Source organism: Lissotriton vulgaris, chromosome 1_1, assembly GCF_964263255.1.
Source record: "Lissotriton vulgaris chromosome 1_1, aLisVul1.2, whole genome shotgun sequence".
Taxonomy (NCBI): domain Eukaryota; kingdom Metazoa; phylum Chordata; class Amphibia; order Caudata; family Salamandridae; genus Lissotriton; species Lissotriton vulgaris.
Genome location: NC_141685.1, coordinates 227,499,082 through 227,511,891, shown reverse-complemented (window position 1 = coordinate 227,511,891; position 12,810 = coordinate 227,499,082). Strand labels below are relative to the sequence as shown.

General features: G+C 45.4%; 1 long non-coding RNA gene across 1 annotated transcript in view; it reads left to right on the top strand.

Moving 5' to 3' along the window:
• Positions 1 to 12,810, top strand: part of LOC147741911 (uncharacterized) — a 62,750-nt gene that overhangs the window by 23,236 nt on the left and 26,704 nt on the right. Inside the window, exon 3 of the long non-coding RNA XR_015299440.1 lies at positions 7,794 to 7,895. This is a non-coding gene — a long non-coding RNA (uncharacterized LOC147741911). The remainder of the gene's footprint in view (positions 1 to 7,793; positions 7,896 to 12,810) is intronic.

Genomic DNA, 12,810 nt, shown 5'->3' with positions numbered 1-12,810 from the left:
AGGGGCATTACTATTACTAACTCCAACTCATGCGTTCGTTATACCTTCAAAGCCAGTCAATTCGTTTCTTTAACTTTGCAACATGGCCTATGTGCCTGAAAAGGAAGGTCATTCTCTGACCAACAAAGATAACTTATATTTATCGGAGCCTTGTATTTTAGTCTGCAAGATTACATTTTATTGGATATTTCTATCTGGCATGAATTGATTGATTTTAAAGTTGATGCTAGGTCTGACAGTGATCATTATCCATTTGAACTTGCAGTTGTCTTACCCCATGCTAGAAAGATTATTAGTATAATTTAGGATTGTTCACTCTGTCATTCAGGTTGAGAATACCCATACGTTTGTCAAGTGGCCTAGAATTGTAGGAAATCAAAACACAGTAGCTTTAATGTACCAAAACGTTTACATTCTTTATGAACCTTATATTAATTGTCCAGTTGATCAGATCCAATTAGTTAAGCATCACAAGCAAATATTTGCTGAATTAAAGGAACATTTTTGGAAATTATTTTATCCAAAGATGTCCAGAAATATTGTCTTGGCTAGGGACGGAAATATTTCTAGTCTATAAAAAAAGGGGCGAAGGACATCCCTCGAAACATAAGCCTACTTGATAAACTTCTTTGCTCACAAGGTCCCTAATAAATTGGAGGACTGGATATTTCAAAACAGTATATTGTCACCCTTTGAGGCAGACTTTAGAATAACAATACGGACGGTCGATCAGGTCTTCGCTCCATTCATTTTATGGAAGCATACTAAACTAACTAATGATCATTTATACATTGGCCTCATGGACCTGAGATCAGCATTCGATCTTGTACTGAGAACTCTCCGATGGGAAACACTTCAGACCATTGGAGTTCCATATTCCCTTCTCAACATCATAGTGAGGTTTCACATGGAAAATTATGCCCATGTCAGATGGGGCAGCAATGGTGAATTTTCGAAATACATCCCCTTTAGAAAAGGGTGAGAAAAGGGTGCTTTCTGGCCCCTAGCTTTTTACATTATATAAAAAGGAAGTCATTGACCAGCATAATGGCTGCATCAATGATTCACCTAAGTTAAATGGGCTAACTGTTCCATGTTATTGTTCGCTGGTGATACAATCCTGATCTCCAGACCCCCTAGTAACATGGAAATGTATTGACCTCTCTTCAATCCGATTGTATAATTAAGGATTTGAAAATAAACATCTCTAAGCCAAGGATACTGATCTTCAACCCACGTATGAGCTAGAAGGGGTAAATGAGACTGAGAGATAAGATGCTAGACAATGCTACTAGTTCAGAGTATCTGGGAATCTAGCTTGATGACAGACTTTGTTGGCGGCGACATCAAGAGTGGAGCAAGGCCACACTCACACATAGGTCAGCTGTTTTTTTACATTTTTTAAGGCAGCCACATCTAGGGCCATTTCACTGGCTGCTGAGGTCTAATGAGCCAAAGGCCAAACATCAGCACTTTGTGGGACTGAAATCTGGGGGTACTTACCTGTAACCTATCTAGGTGTTCAAAATAATATTTTCATACGGTCATTAAGTAATCTTCCCCAGAGAACACTTTTAATTCCCTAATTCATGGACATCTCCCTTAAACATTGGCAAGGTCCTTGTTCATGAAGTTTTATTTTGGAGTCCTTAAATCAATATGCATACAACCGAGTAGAAAAAGGGGTGCGATAATGGGACCTCATGTGAACTGTGGACTAATTATGCTGACGAAAATATCGAACATTTTTTTATTTTTCTGTCTGATGTATGACGCAAATAGATTGGATCTATCTGTCTTACCTTGGGTTTCCACAATTTTCAAAAAGCTCAGGGATTATTTTTAACCAATAGTTTCCCTTATATTGTTTTTGAACTGAGCAGATTTTTGCATATTGTATTCTAAATTAGAAAGAGGAAAGGTAAAAAGTTTTAAATGGCGCCATTGAATTGATGTTTTATTTAATGTATTTTTATTGTTTTTTCGTTATGTTTATAATAGTTTATACTGTGATTGCACTGTCTGATGTTCCTCATTGTATTTTATTTGTGCTGTGTGCAGCTCGATGCATCATTACTGTAGTGACCTGGGGTCAGGGGGCACTAGGACCCTGCACTCAGACTTAGGAGAGGGGACAGAGACCAGACACCAGTTCCAGTCAGGAAGTCGGGCGTGCACTAGACTGGACGAGGGCAGAGGGAACGTACATGCATGTGGACACGAGGCAAGAAAACAATGAAGAATGAAAGCATCACTTACCTGTCTCAGAGTGGGTCATTTCGCTGGACACGACAACTGACGACGAGCAGGTGGGATCCGGAGCCACCACGAGAAACAACCTCGCGACCACGTCCACACGGAGCTAGAAGGTCACCCCGGTCCGTTAATCAACAATAAGATGTCCGGAGTCAAGAAGCGACGAAAAAAAGGAGGCTACACAGGTCCGTCGGGCCCCAAAGAAGAGAAGACGCTGAATATGGGGGACCCACCCTGATCATGAAAGAAACAGAGTCAGGATCCCACCCTGGTCCATGTGCAACATCCACGGCAACAACCAGAGCCAACCCCGGCTGCAGCAGTGAGAGTGAGGTGAGGGAAGTGCTAAATAGGCGCCCAATCTTGGAAAAGCTGCTAGCATAACTAAACAAGAGCCTGAGCGTCCCGCGTTGAGATTCAACTAGAAATCTCGCGAGAGCTCGGCGGCCATCTTGAAGTCAGGCAGGACAGCCAATGAAGAGCAGAGGAAGGCCTGGAGTCCATTTTGAAGACATGCAATGCAATAGATGGCAAATCTCGCCCATAGAAGTACCGGCAGCCATCTTAGAGTCAGGCTGTATGGGGAATAAGAGGCTGGAGAGGGCCAGGTGGCCATTTTGAAGACAGTAACAAAAAACCAGAAGAAAAGGTGAAAATAAATATTTAAAAGGAAATTGCAGCACAAAAAAAAGAAAGAAGGAGCACAGTATTATAAAAGATAGACAAAGGAAAGGGAGAACAATGTCCAATGAAAGTGACAAACCCAGGCGCACAGGCAATATTTTGCAGACCAAAACCATTCAGCATATCGGAATCCCAGACAGGCATCAGGTTGGAACGCTGGATTCAGCAATTTGAGCGCTACTGCGCGCCACAGACGTTGCAGAGGCCAAACATGTTGACCTCTTTTTGAATCTCGCAGGAGATGAAGTAGAAGACCTGCTCACAACATTCCCGAATGACAAAACAGCGACGTACAAGGGACTGATACAATGTATCACAGAGAAATTCGACCCGCAAAGACACATCGACTTCGAGAGATACACATTTAACACCGTGTGTCAACAAGCAGAGGAGTCCCTCAAGACTGTGAAGGCTAGTAATGTATTGTGATTTTGACAAGTTCGACGACTGCGCATCATCAAAGGTTGCCAGTCCATGAAGTTCCGTGCACATATTCTGAAGGAACCGACAACACTGTAGAAAATACTGACAATGGCCCGAGCAGAAGCAAGAGCAACGACACACACCACTGAGATGGAGCAAGGAAAAGAAAGAAGGGTAGAACAAGCAAATTACGTAAGGAAAGCAGCAAGAAAAGAGACAGCACATCGCCACCTCTGATGAAAAGACAAGAAAGAACGTGCTACCGCTGCGGCCTTGACTTCCCTCACATTGGTGCATGCAATGGTCCAAAGTAGCAGAAAGTGCAACAGAGACAATCACTTTGTGAGTGCCTGCATGAGTAGATAGTTTAGAAATGAGCAAGGAAGACCAGCAAGACCGCGAGCAGCAACAAGCAGGCATGCCAGGCACATGGAGACCGCAAATCGCAGTTCCTCAGGTGAATCGGGAGGAACAGTCGCGTCGTAAAGGGCGGAACAACTATATTTGATGTCAGATGCACCCAAGGGGGAATGAAGGCCAGGACACATCAACACTGTGGAGAAGCAACAAATAAACAAAACAGCAACTGTAGAGGTTGACGTTGGATGCCACAGCACACGCTTCGTGCTTCATAGTGGGGCAAGTGCAACATCATGTGCACGTCAGAGTTCGAAAAGATGAAGAAAAGACAGCCACTATCACCATCGACCGTCGATGTTTTCACATGGCGCTCGAAGAAGCCGGTAGAAAACATATGGAAGTTCATAGAAACACTAACATACAAGGACCGAGTATGCAGAGAAGGGATACTTGTGGTACGGGGATACATCCCAGAACCATGCCTACTGAGCAATGTCACAGCACAGGTAATGGGCTTCCTGGCCATGACATACCACATGTCAGAGAAACGGAACATTCTACAAGAACATCCAGCCATACTACAAGGCTTAGGGAGGCTAAAAGGGAAATAAATAACATTGCACATTAATGAGGCAGTCAAACCTGTGGCACAGCATCGCCGACGAAGAGGAAATACAAAGTCTGCTGGCATAAGACATCATTGAGCCTACAGGAGGACCAACTCCCTGGGTGTCTCCTATAGTGGCGGTTCCAAAAAAAAAACCCTCAAAGATCCGCATATGCGTGGACATGAGGATACCAAACACAGCCATTGAAAGAGAACGACACCCTGGGCCATGATAAGCTGTCTCACTGGAGAATGCTGATTCTCGAAGCTGGACCTGTAGAAAGGGTACCATCAACTGTAGCTCAGCGAGCAATCGAGATACATTACCACGTTCTCTACGCACATGGGCCTGTTCCGCTACAAGCGACTGAGTTTCAGCATATCATCAGCTGCGGAGATATTTCAGGAAACAATAAGGCAGATGATCAGGCCAGCAAAGAACAATCTAAACTACAGTGACGACATCCTGGTGTTTAGTCGGTCCGATGAAGCACATGACACTGCCCATCGTGAAGTATGCTTGCAGCCGGAACAAGCAGGACTAACGTTAAATGCTGACAAAGACGAGCTGGGAAGAAGAGAACTGATATTCTTTGGGCATATCTTCTCAGAAAAAGGAATGAGGTCAGACCCCAGCAAGATGGAGACATTAAAAAAGGCGAATCCTCCGATACATGTTGCAGAAGTGAGGTCATTTCTTGGTGTTGCTAGTTACTGTGCCCGCTACATGAAGGACTTTGCCGCGGTGAGCACACCCCTGACGATCTGACAAAGCAGGGTCAGAAGTTCATCTGGTCACAAGAGTGTGGCTGGGCATTCAAAGCCATCAGAGAGGCCGTGATGGCAGTAGACCACCTTGCCTACTTCGATCCGCTGCAATGCACTGAGCTGACCGTAGACGCTAGCCCGGTAGGAGAAGGGGCAATCTTAGCACAACACCTGCCAGGGAGAGACTCACCAAGAAAAATTGTTGCATATGCATGCAAAGGTCTGTCTGACGTTGAAATAGCATACTCCGAACCTGAAAAGGAGAGCGTAGCAGTGGTCTGGGGATGCAAACACTATCACATGTTCCTCTAGGAAAAACTATTTACCATTGTCACTGACCATCAGGCTCTGTTGACAATATATGGCAATCCGAATGCAAAGATGCCCTCAAACTATCAGAGACGGTAAATGGCATACTAATGCAAGGAACAAGGATAGTAATACCAAAAGGGCTACATCAAAAGACTGTCACTTTGGCACACGAGTCGCACAGAGGCATAGTGGTGACAAAGAAGGTATGGTTCCCTGGTCTAGACAAGATGGTGGAAGACACCATCATGAGCTGTCACATCTGTCAAACAACAGACCAGCCAGTGAAGCCGGAAACATTACAAATGTCAGAACTTCCCAAGGAAGTATGGACAACGTTGGCGGCAGACCTCTAAGGGCCGTTAGACACGGGCAACTATCAGCACATGATAATTGACGAATACTCGAGGTTTCCCATAGCATGCCATGTCTTTCTGACATCAGCAACCGTGACACTATTAGTAGTAGATGACATCTGTGCAGCCTGGGGATAACCAAAGTCACTAAAGACAGACAACAGTCCTCCATTCTCAAGGGAGGAGTTCAAAAGATTCATGACCTACCTAGGCATTCATCACAAGAAGACAACACCTCTGTGGCCACAAGCGAATGGCATGGTGGAGAAGTTCATGGGCAACATAAAGAAAGCTGTTCAAAGAGCAAAACTGGCACAGCTCTCTATAGGACAGGCACTCTGTCAAGTATTACGAGACTATAGAAAAACCCCACACAGCTCCACAGGGAGATGTCCAGCTGAGGTAGTGCTGGGGAGGACAAGCAGAACATGGCTACCACAGCTAGAAGTGAAGAGACCGTCAGAACACAGCAGATTTGCTGCCAGAGACCAGGAGGCAAAAGAGAAGATGAAAGCTTACGCGGACGACAGAAGACATGCCTCCACAGGGCACCTCAAGCAAGGAGACCAAGTCTGACAGTCCATTCTCCAAAGACCAGCTAATAGTAACCGAGGTCAAAGGGCCAATGATCATGGCAGAAGTTCGCCCATACCGAAAAACAAGAAACAGTTCTCATTTTAAAGGAGTGAAGACCATCAACGAAGATGGAGAGGACGCAGTGGCAGAGATCACAGGAGCACAGGAAAGAACAAGAGCAACAGACAAGGAAAGAAGATCGACGGACAAGAATGAGGGACAAGAATAGGAGTCACAAAAAGAAAAGGAAGGGACTTGTTCAAAAAGAGGGAGCAAAAGGACAAAAAGACTGATCGAAGAAATATAGCGAAGGGGATGACCTGATATCTCTCTATTCTTTCCATTTTCCATATCTCTCTCTTTCTCTCTCTCTTTTTCTCTCTTTCTCTCTCTCTCTCTATCTTTTGTTCCTCTATCGTTTTGACAAAATACACAGGATCTCTCTCTCTCTCTTCACATTCTTTCGTGACAAGGGGGAGATATTGTGATCTGGGATCAGGGGGCACTAGCACCCTGCACTTGGACCTCGGAGATGGGACAAAGACCGGACACCACTACCGGTCAGGGAGTGGGGCGGGCACTAGATTGGACGAGGGCCGAAGGAACGGCTGTGCATGTGGCCACAAGGCGGGAAAACAATGACTAATCAAAGCATCACTTACCTGTTTCAGCATGGGTCATTTCGCTGGACACGACAATTACTGACTGCCTATTATGCACATATGTTTGTGGAGGCGGGTGGTGCCCTCTATAACACTAGATCTACAGGTTCAATCTGTTAGACCGATTTTGGGGTTTTTATCACTGGACTGTACTCTGATACAATTTTATGTGGAGTTTCTCTTCTTCTGACCCCATGCTATGGTGCACTTTATTAACATTTTAAGGTTTATGATCAAACTAATGTTTTTTTTATGATGATCATTGTAGCTATCTCAGAAGGGTGTTTCATATGTTAATCAACCACCCCATCTCCCAACATAGTTTATCCTGGCTCATCAGTAAAAGGAAAGTGGAGGGGTGAAGAGTATGTTAAAGAAGGAACTAAAAATTCTAGATGAAAAATGTATTTATTAATAATATCTCTTTTATTTAGCATACCCTGTTTTTGTAATTCCAACTTTTCAGTTCATAGATCTGGGTATTTAATGTCTTCTTCATATGTTACTTTCTCTGTCTCTCATTCTCTCACTTTCAAAAATGTTCTTGATGCCTTCCTTCTCCTTACCCTGCAGCGAATCCTTCTTTGTCACACTTCCTTTATGTCTTGCCATTTCTCACACTCATTTGAGGCTGACATATGTCTAATTTTGGTATCCTTCTCCGTTCCACTCCAATCCACTCCACTGCCCTGCTATGCCATCCCGTCACCTCCACTCCCCTCCCCTCCCCTTCCCTCCCCTCTCCTCTCCTCTTCTCTCCTCTCCCCTCCTCTCCTCTCCTCACCCCTGTAGGTGGAGCCCACAGATGTTACTTTTACAAACCAGGAGGTGAGGAGAAGATCGTGTATTGTGATAGTAATATGGATGCGTGTTTACACCAGCGTATGGGGCTATGTGAGTATTTTATTTATTTGAAAAGTTTATAAAGCACAAACAGCGACAGAAGGGCCTCTTGACACTGATTGGACAGCTGATAATGCTGCAAAGAAAAACATTCCCCAAAACTCAAATGCAAGGATATTGTTTGAATAGCCCCATTTTTAAGTGTCCTAAACATAGTATGGTTGGTTTGAGACCTAACCAGCGGAGGGAGTTGGTTCCAAACTTTAGCTGTCTGATCAGAAAGAGCTCCGCAATACACTAGTGCTTAACCACATGCGCGCTAGCGTAATTCCGCTCCTACGCGGAGATTTTCTAAATCGCATGTGCGTGCGAGGAGGCTACGCCATGACGAGCCCAGCTCGTCATCAGCCCCGAAGGGGTTAAGAAATAAACTTATCAATTACACCTTAACATAGACTTCCTCAGTATTAGATCATCAACATTAGTTCAGAGCAATATCAGAAGTGACATCCTTTTGCAGGATTGGTCACATGTCACACCCACAGCTACACCACATATTACAATGTGTTGCTAGGAGGGAAAGGACTTGAACCTCTTCCATTGCAGTGGAGAAGTGTGGCTCAATGCTTAGAGCGGCAGACCTTGATGCAGAACGCTGGCCAGGGACCAGGGTTCGATTCCCGCCTCGGTGGGTTTTGGGCTTAAATTCCTCTGACCGGATATTCTCGCCTCAGTGCCGATTCTAAGCATGGGTCCCACGCTGCAACTCTGGGCAATAGCTTGTTTAGTCTCCACAAAGGCCCCCGATGCTCAAGGGATGGGATGCCCAGGAGTGGACACCCCACAAGGAAAAGCCAGGAGGGGTTCCCTTGTGGTAGGAGTACAAGCGCCGGGATTCCTCCGGGTCACTGTTCGCGCTATACAAATACGCCACATTTACATTGCCCCAAGCAAGAAATACCATTGGCGCGAGGGGTAGGATTTGCTACCATGAACTACCCCTAATTGACATCTGTGTATCTAACAATTACACTAAGGCTCTCATCCCAAGAGGTCTGGAGGAGTATTCTGGGCCATTCTGAGTACCCTGGTAGTTCTGAGCGTATTATTCCAGAATCTGAAAATACAGGGCCTGTAAATTCCTGTAACCACTGGAACCAGAGCCCTATGTGATCCTATAAGGGCTGCAACAACTCCTGCCACCATCCCTTGTCCTCCCATTTCATGGTGCATGCAACACACACAAAAATAAACAAGCATTGGCATATCCAATAGGTCTCGCCATTGGGCACTTATAGGTGTTTAGCCATGCAACAGTTAATGTTGTTGCACAAAGGATATTGTGCTGGATAACTCAACACTTATAAGGTCGCAAAGGCGAAACCTATTGACTATGCCAATGCTTGTTTTTACAGATATTGTGGTGTCTCGTGCCCTGGCATTCTCTTCCTGCCGCTTTTCTCTCTGATTTTACCCCACACTAAAGTAAACTCTTCCAGTAAAGGTGTCTGATCTCAGCAACAGAGAGCCAAGAAGCTTCAAACAGATGGCATCCAGCGCTATAGAAAACCAACAAGTATACACATTGAATGCGCTGAACACAAGCCACCCTTACACACTACTGCTAAGAAGCTCGTTGTCTCACAATGGAGCCAAACACAGGCTGTCACACAGATCCCCCTACACACCATAGAAACTCAATGTCTCAGCTACCAACCACACACTCCAGCACACACAAAGCATTGAGGAGAACCCAATTCTCTCAGACCAGCTAAATACTAACACAGCCACATGCAGACCCCCACAGTGCTAAACAAAAACTCACAGAATAAAAAAAACAAACTCCACAGAAGCTTGTGAGGCCACATATCTGACACACAGGCCGCCACCCTTCACAGGCCTGTGAAAGAACAAACAAACCACCTCACACAACCTCAATACAATCCCTTAAAGCATTGTGTAATGCACACACAGACCTGAAGTTGAACCAGCATGTCAGCCACCTTGATTCCTCCATTTGTGTATCCTAGAACAAAAACAACCTTTGCCCAACACAAGAGTGCCTTCAGTAACTCACAAACAGACCTACAAGGGCATTACAGCCACACGGACACCTCCATATGCTTACAGAGAACACACCGATCAGCACAACCTCTACCCAACAACTGGGTGTCTTGTGTAACCCACACAAAGTCCTACAACTGAATTATATCCACGTGGACACCTCCCTATGGTTCTGGACAAAATCACAATCTGGGCAACACAACCTGTAGGCAACCCAAAAGGCATGTATACAACCCACACACAGACTTACTCAGTCACTCAGTTCTGCAGTCACATGGAGACTTGAATGAACCTGCACAAGCAAACTTTACCATGTGCAAACACAAGCAACCGTACACAACTGGTTTGTGGTCTTCCTTCAGGCAGTACTTTTGTCATTCTGCAAACACTATAACATCACAGACAAACCAGGCTTCCAGCACTGTATACTACCTCAAAATGAGTGCTACCCACTCTGTTTAACACAACCCTACACCATCCCTACAGGACCCCAGAACTTGGGGTCCAGCCTTGTCCCATGACACCCCGAGACCAGGCTTCCATTCCAAGACCTCCCTGTTGCAAAACATAGAAATCAATTGTGGAGGATTGATGGAAACTGGGACTGCAACTCCCAGAATGTTAAATGTACATGGTGAACCCTATTGCCTTATATCTCCACAGCATAAGCCCCTGTGTGCACCACAAGGAAGCACAGAGCACAGCGGTTCAGTGGAATGCAAATACAAGCACTGTGGTCTGTTTGTGGCATATCAAACTTTAGAAAGGGTGTGTTCAGAAAGGGTGTGTACATACAGCATAACTGGCGTCCGTCCAAAAGGATGTGACTCTAAAATCCATACACGAGTAATGCAGTGTGGGGATGAGTCAGTAGCAGCACTGCACTCCTTCAATAACTACTACACATGCCTGTCTTCAAAATCACATTACTTCCAGTAACAGTAGCTTTGCCAAATAAAACCTAAAAGAGGTTCCCGTATTTTGCACACGTAAATCTATCTGCAAGGCCACTGGAATTATATGGCCGGCGAGCACCAAATTATGTGGCCACGTTGACTAAATTATGCACAAACAAAAGGCAATATTATGGTTCCTTGTCTGTATGCTAATGGTTGCGCTGTAAATCTTTTATACATATATTGTTTTAAAAGTGCAGGTTCAGCATCAACCATTCAAAAGCTATAGGAGGGCATCTGTAGCTGCGTCTGTTCGTGGCATTACCACCTTAGAAAGGGTGTGTACATTCAGCGTGAATGTCCATACACCTAAAATATCCATACACGTGTAATATGGTGGTGGGACAAGGTCAGTAACACCACTGCACACCTTCATTAGCTACTACACATGCCTGTGTGCAAAAATACACTATTTACCAGAACAAGTAGCGTTGCCGCATAAATCCTGATGTAACATCTGTACTTTGCACACTATAAATCCATCTGCAAAGCCACTAGAAATATGTGGCCGGCTAGCACCAACATATGTGGCTGGATTCACTAAATTTATGGTGCCTCATCTGAATGTGCTAAAGGGTCGCGCAGCATAACAGCCTCACTGTGCCCCTTCCAGGAACCATACCATACCTGTGTATCTGTATAACTACACACAGCCAACAGTCATTGTTTTTGTGGTGGTTGTTGGCCGCAGTTTATTACTCATTACATACGTCCTCTTTGTACAATTCCCATGGACACCTTCTCGGGCCGGGGTCATAAATCATCATCATACATTATCACAATTTGTTATCAGTCAGTGTCATTTGGACATCATAAATCATGGGTCATAAATCATCAGATATCAAAAGTCATTCTGTCATCGTTTTGCTGTCATCATCAATCATTGTCATAAATCGTGGTCATAAATCATCGGGATGTCATAAATCATTCTGTTACAAATCTGTCATCGTTCTGTTGTCATAAATCATTCTGCATGGGCATCATAAATCACCAGTCATAAATCATCGGCTGGCCATAAATCGCTGGTTTGTCTTTTGCTCATTTACATATCCTAGGGTCGTAAATCACCCTGATCGCTTGTAGATTGTTCTTTGTTGTTTTCCACGCCCCTTTGCGTGTGGGGATGTAGCCTTTTCCAGGAGCCAGGCCCAACTTGCTACCTTGCTAGCCTCTCATGCGCCCTGCCGTCTGTCGGGGGCTGGTCTGCGAGTGCCGTCTCCATTTGCTACCCCGATTTTTCATCGGGCTTACTCACCCAGCCGTGAGGGATCCGAGAGTGGGTAGCCCTCCTTCTACACAACGCCCTGTTGGTGTTTTTCGAAACCAAACCAATAGAACTTTTGTTTCCGTCTTTCATCCTGTTAGGTTGGCTTTGCGCTCCCCTTGCGCTCCGCATGGGGGAAGGCTCTTCCTGGAATTAGGCCTCAGCTCGCTACCATGTTGGACTCTTTTGTGCCCTGCCGACCGGCAGGGGCTGGGCTGCGAGTGCCCTCTCCGTTTCCTACCCCTTTTGTTAGCCTACTGCACTCAGCCGTGAGGCATCCAAAAGTGCATGGCCTTACTCCCGGTGTTTTCCCATTGCTAATCGTTGCACCCTTAGTTCTTTAAGTCCCTGCCAGTACTGCGACGCTGCTGTTGTAGGTGTGGGTGGGTGGGACTCGAAAACCGTTGGTAATGCTCCCCTAGCTCCCTGATGTAAAAGGTGAGCTGCCCAGGGGAGCGTTGCCTTATATTCCCCTGCCCCTTTGTCTCTTCCCTTTGTTCTTGGGGGAGGGGGAGGAGAGAAATTGCCTTGGGCCTTTTCGCCATGCGGGGATTCCCGCTGGCAATGACCAGCGCAAACTGGATCTGTTCCTTTTGGGCTCAGGCCAGCCATTATAGCGCCGGCCCTCGAAGCACCCATGGCTGTACCAACAGATTTCATTATTGCCCTTCTAACTATCGCC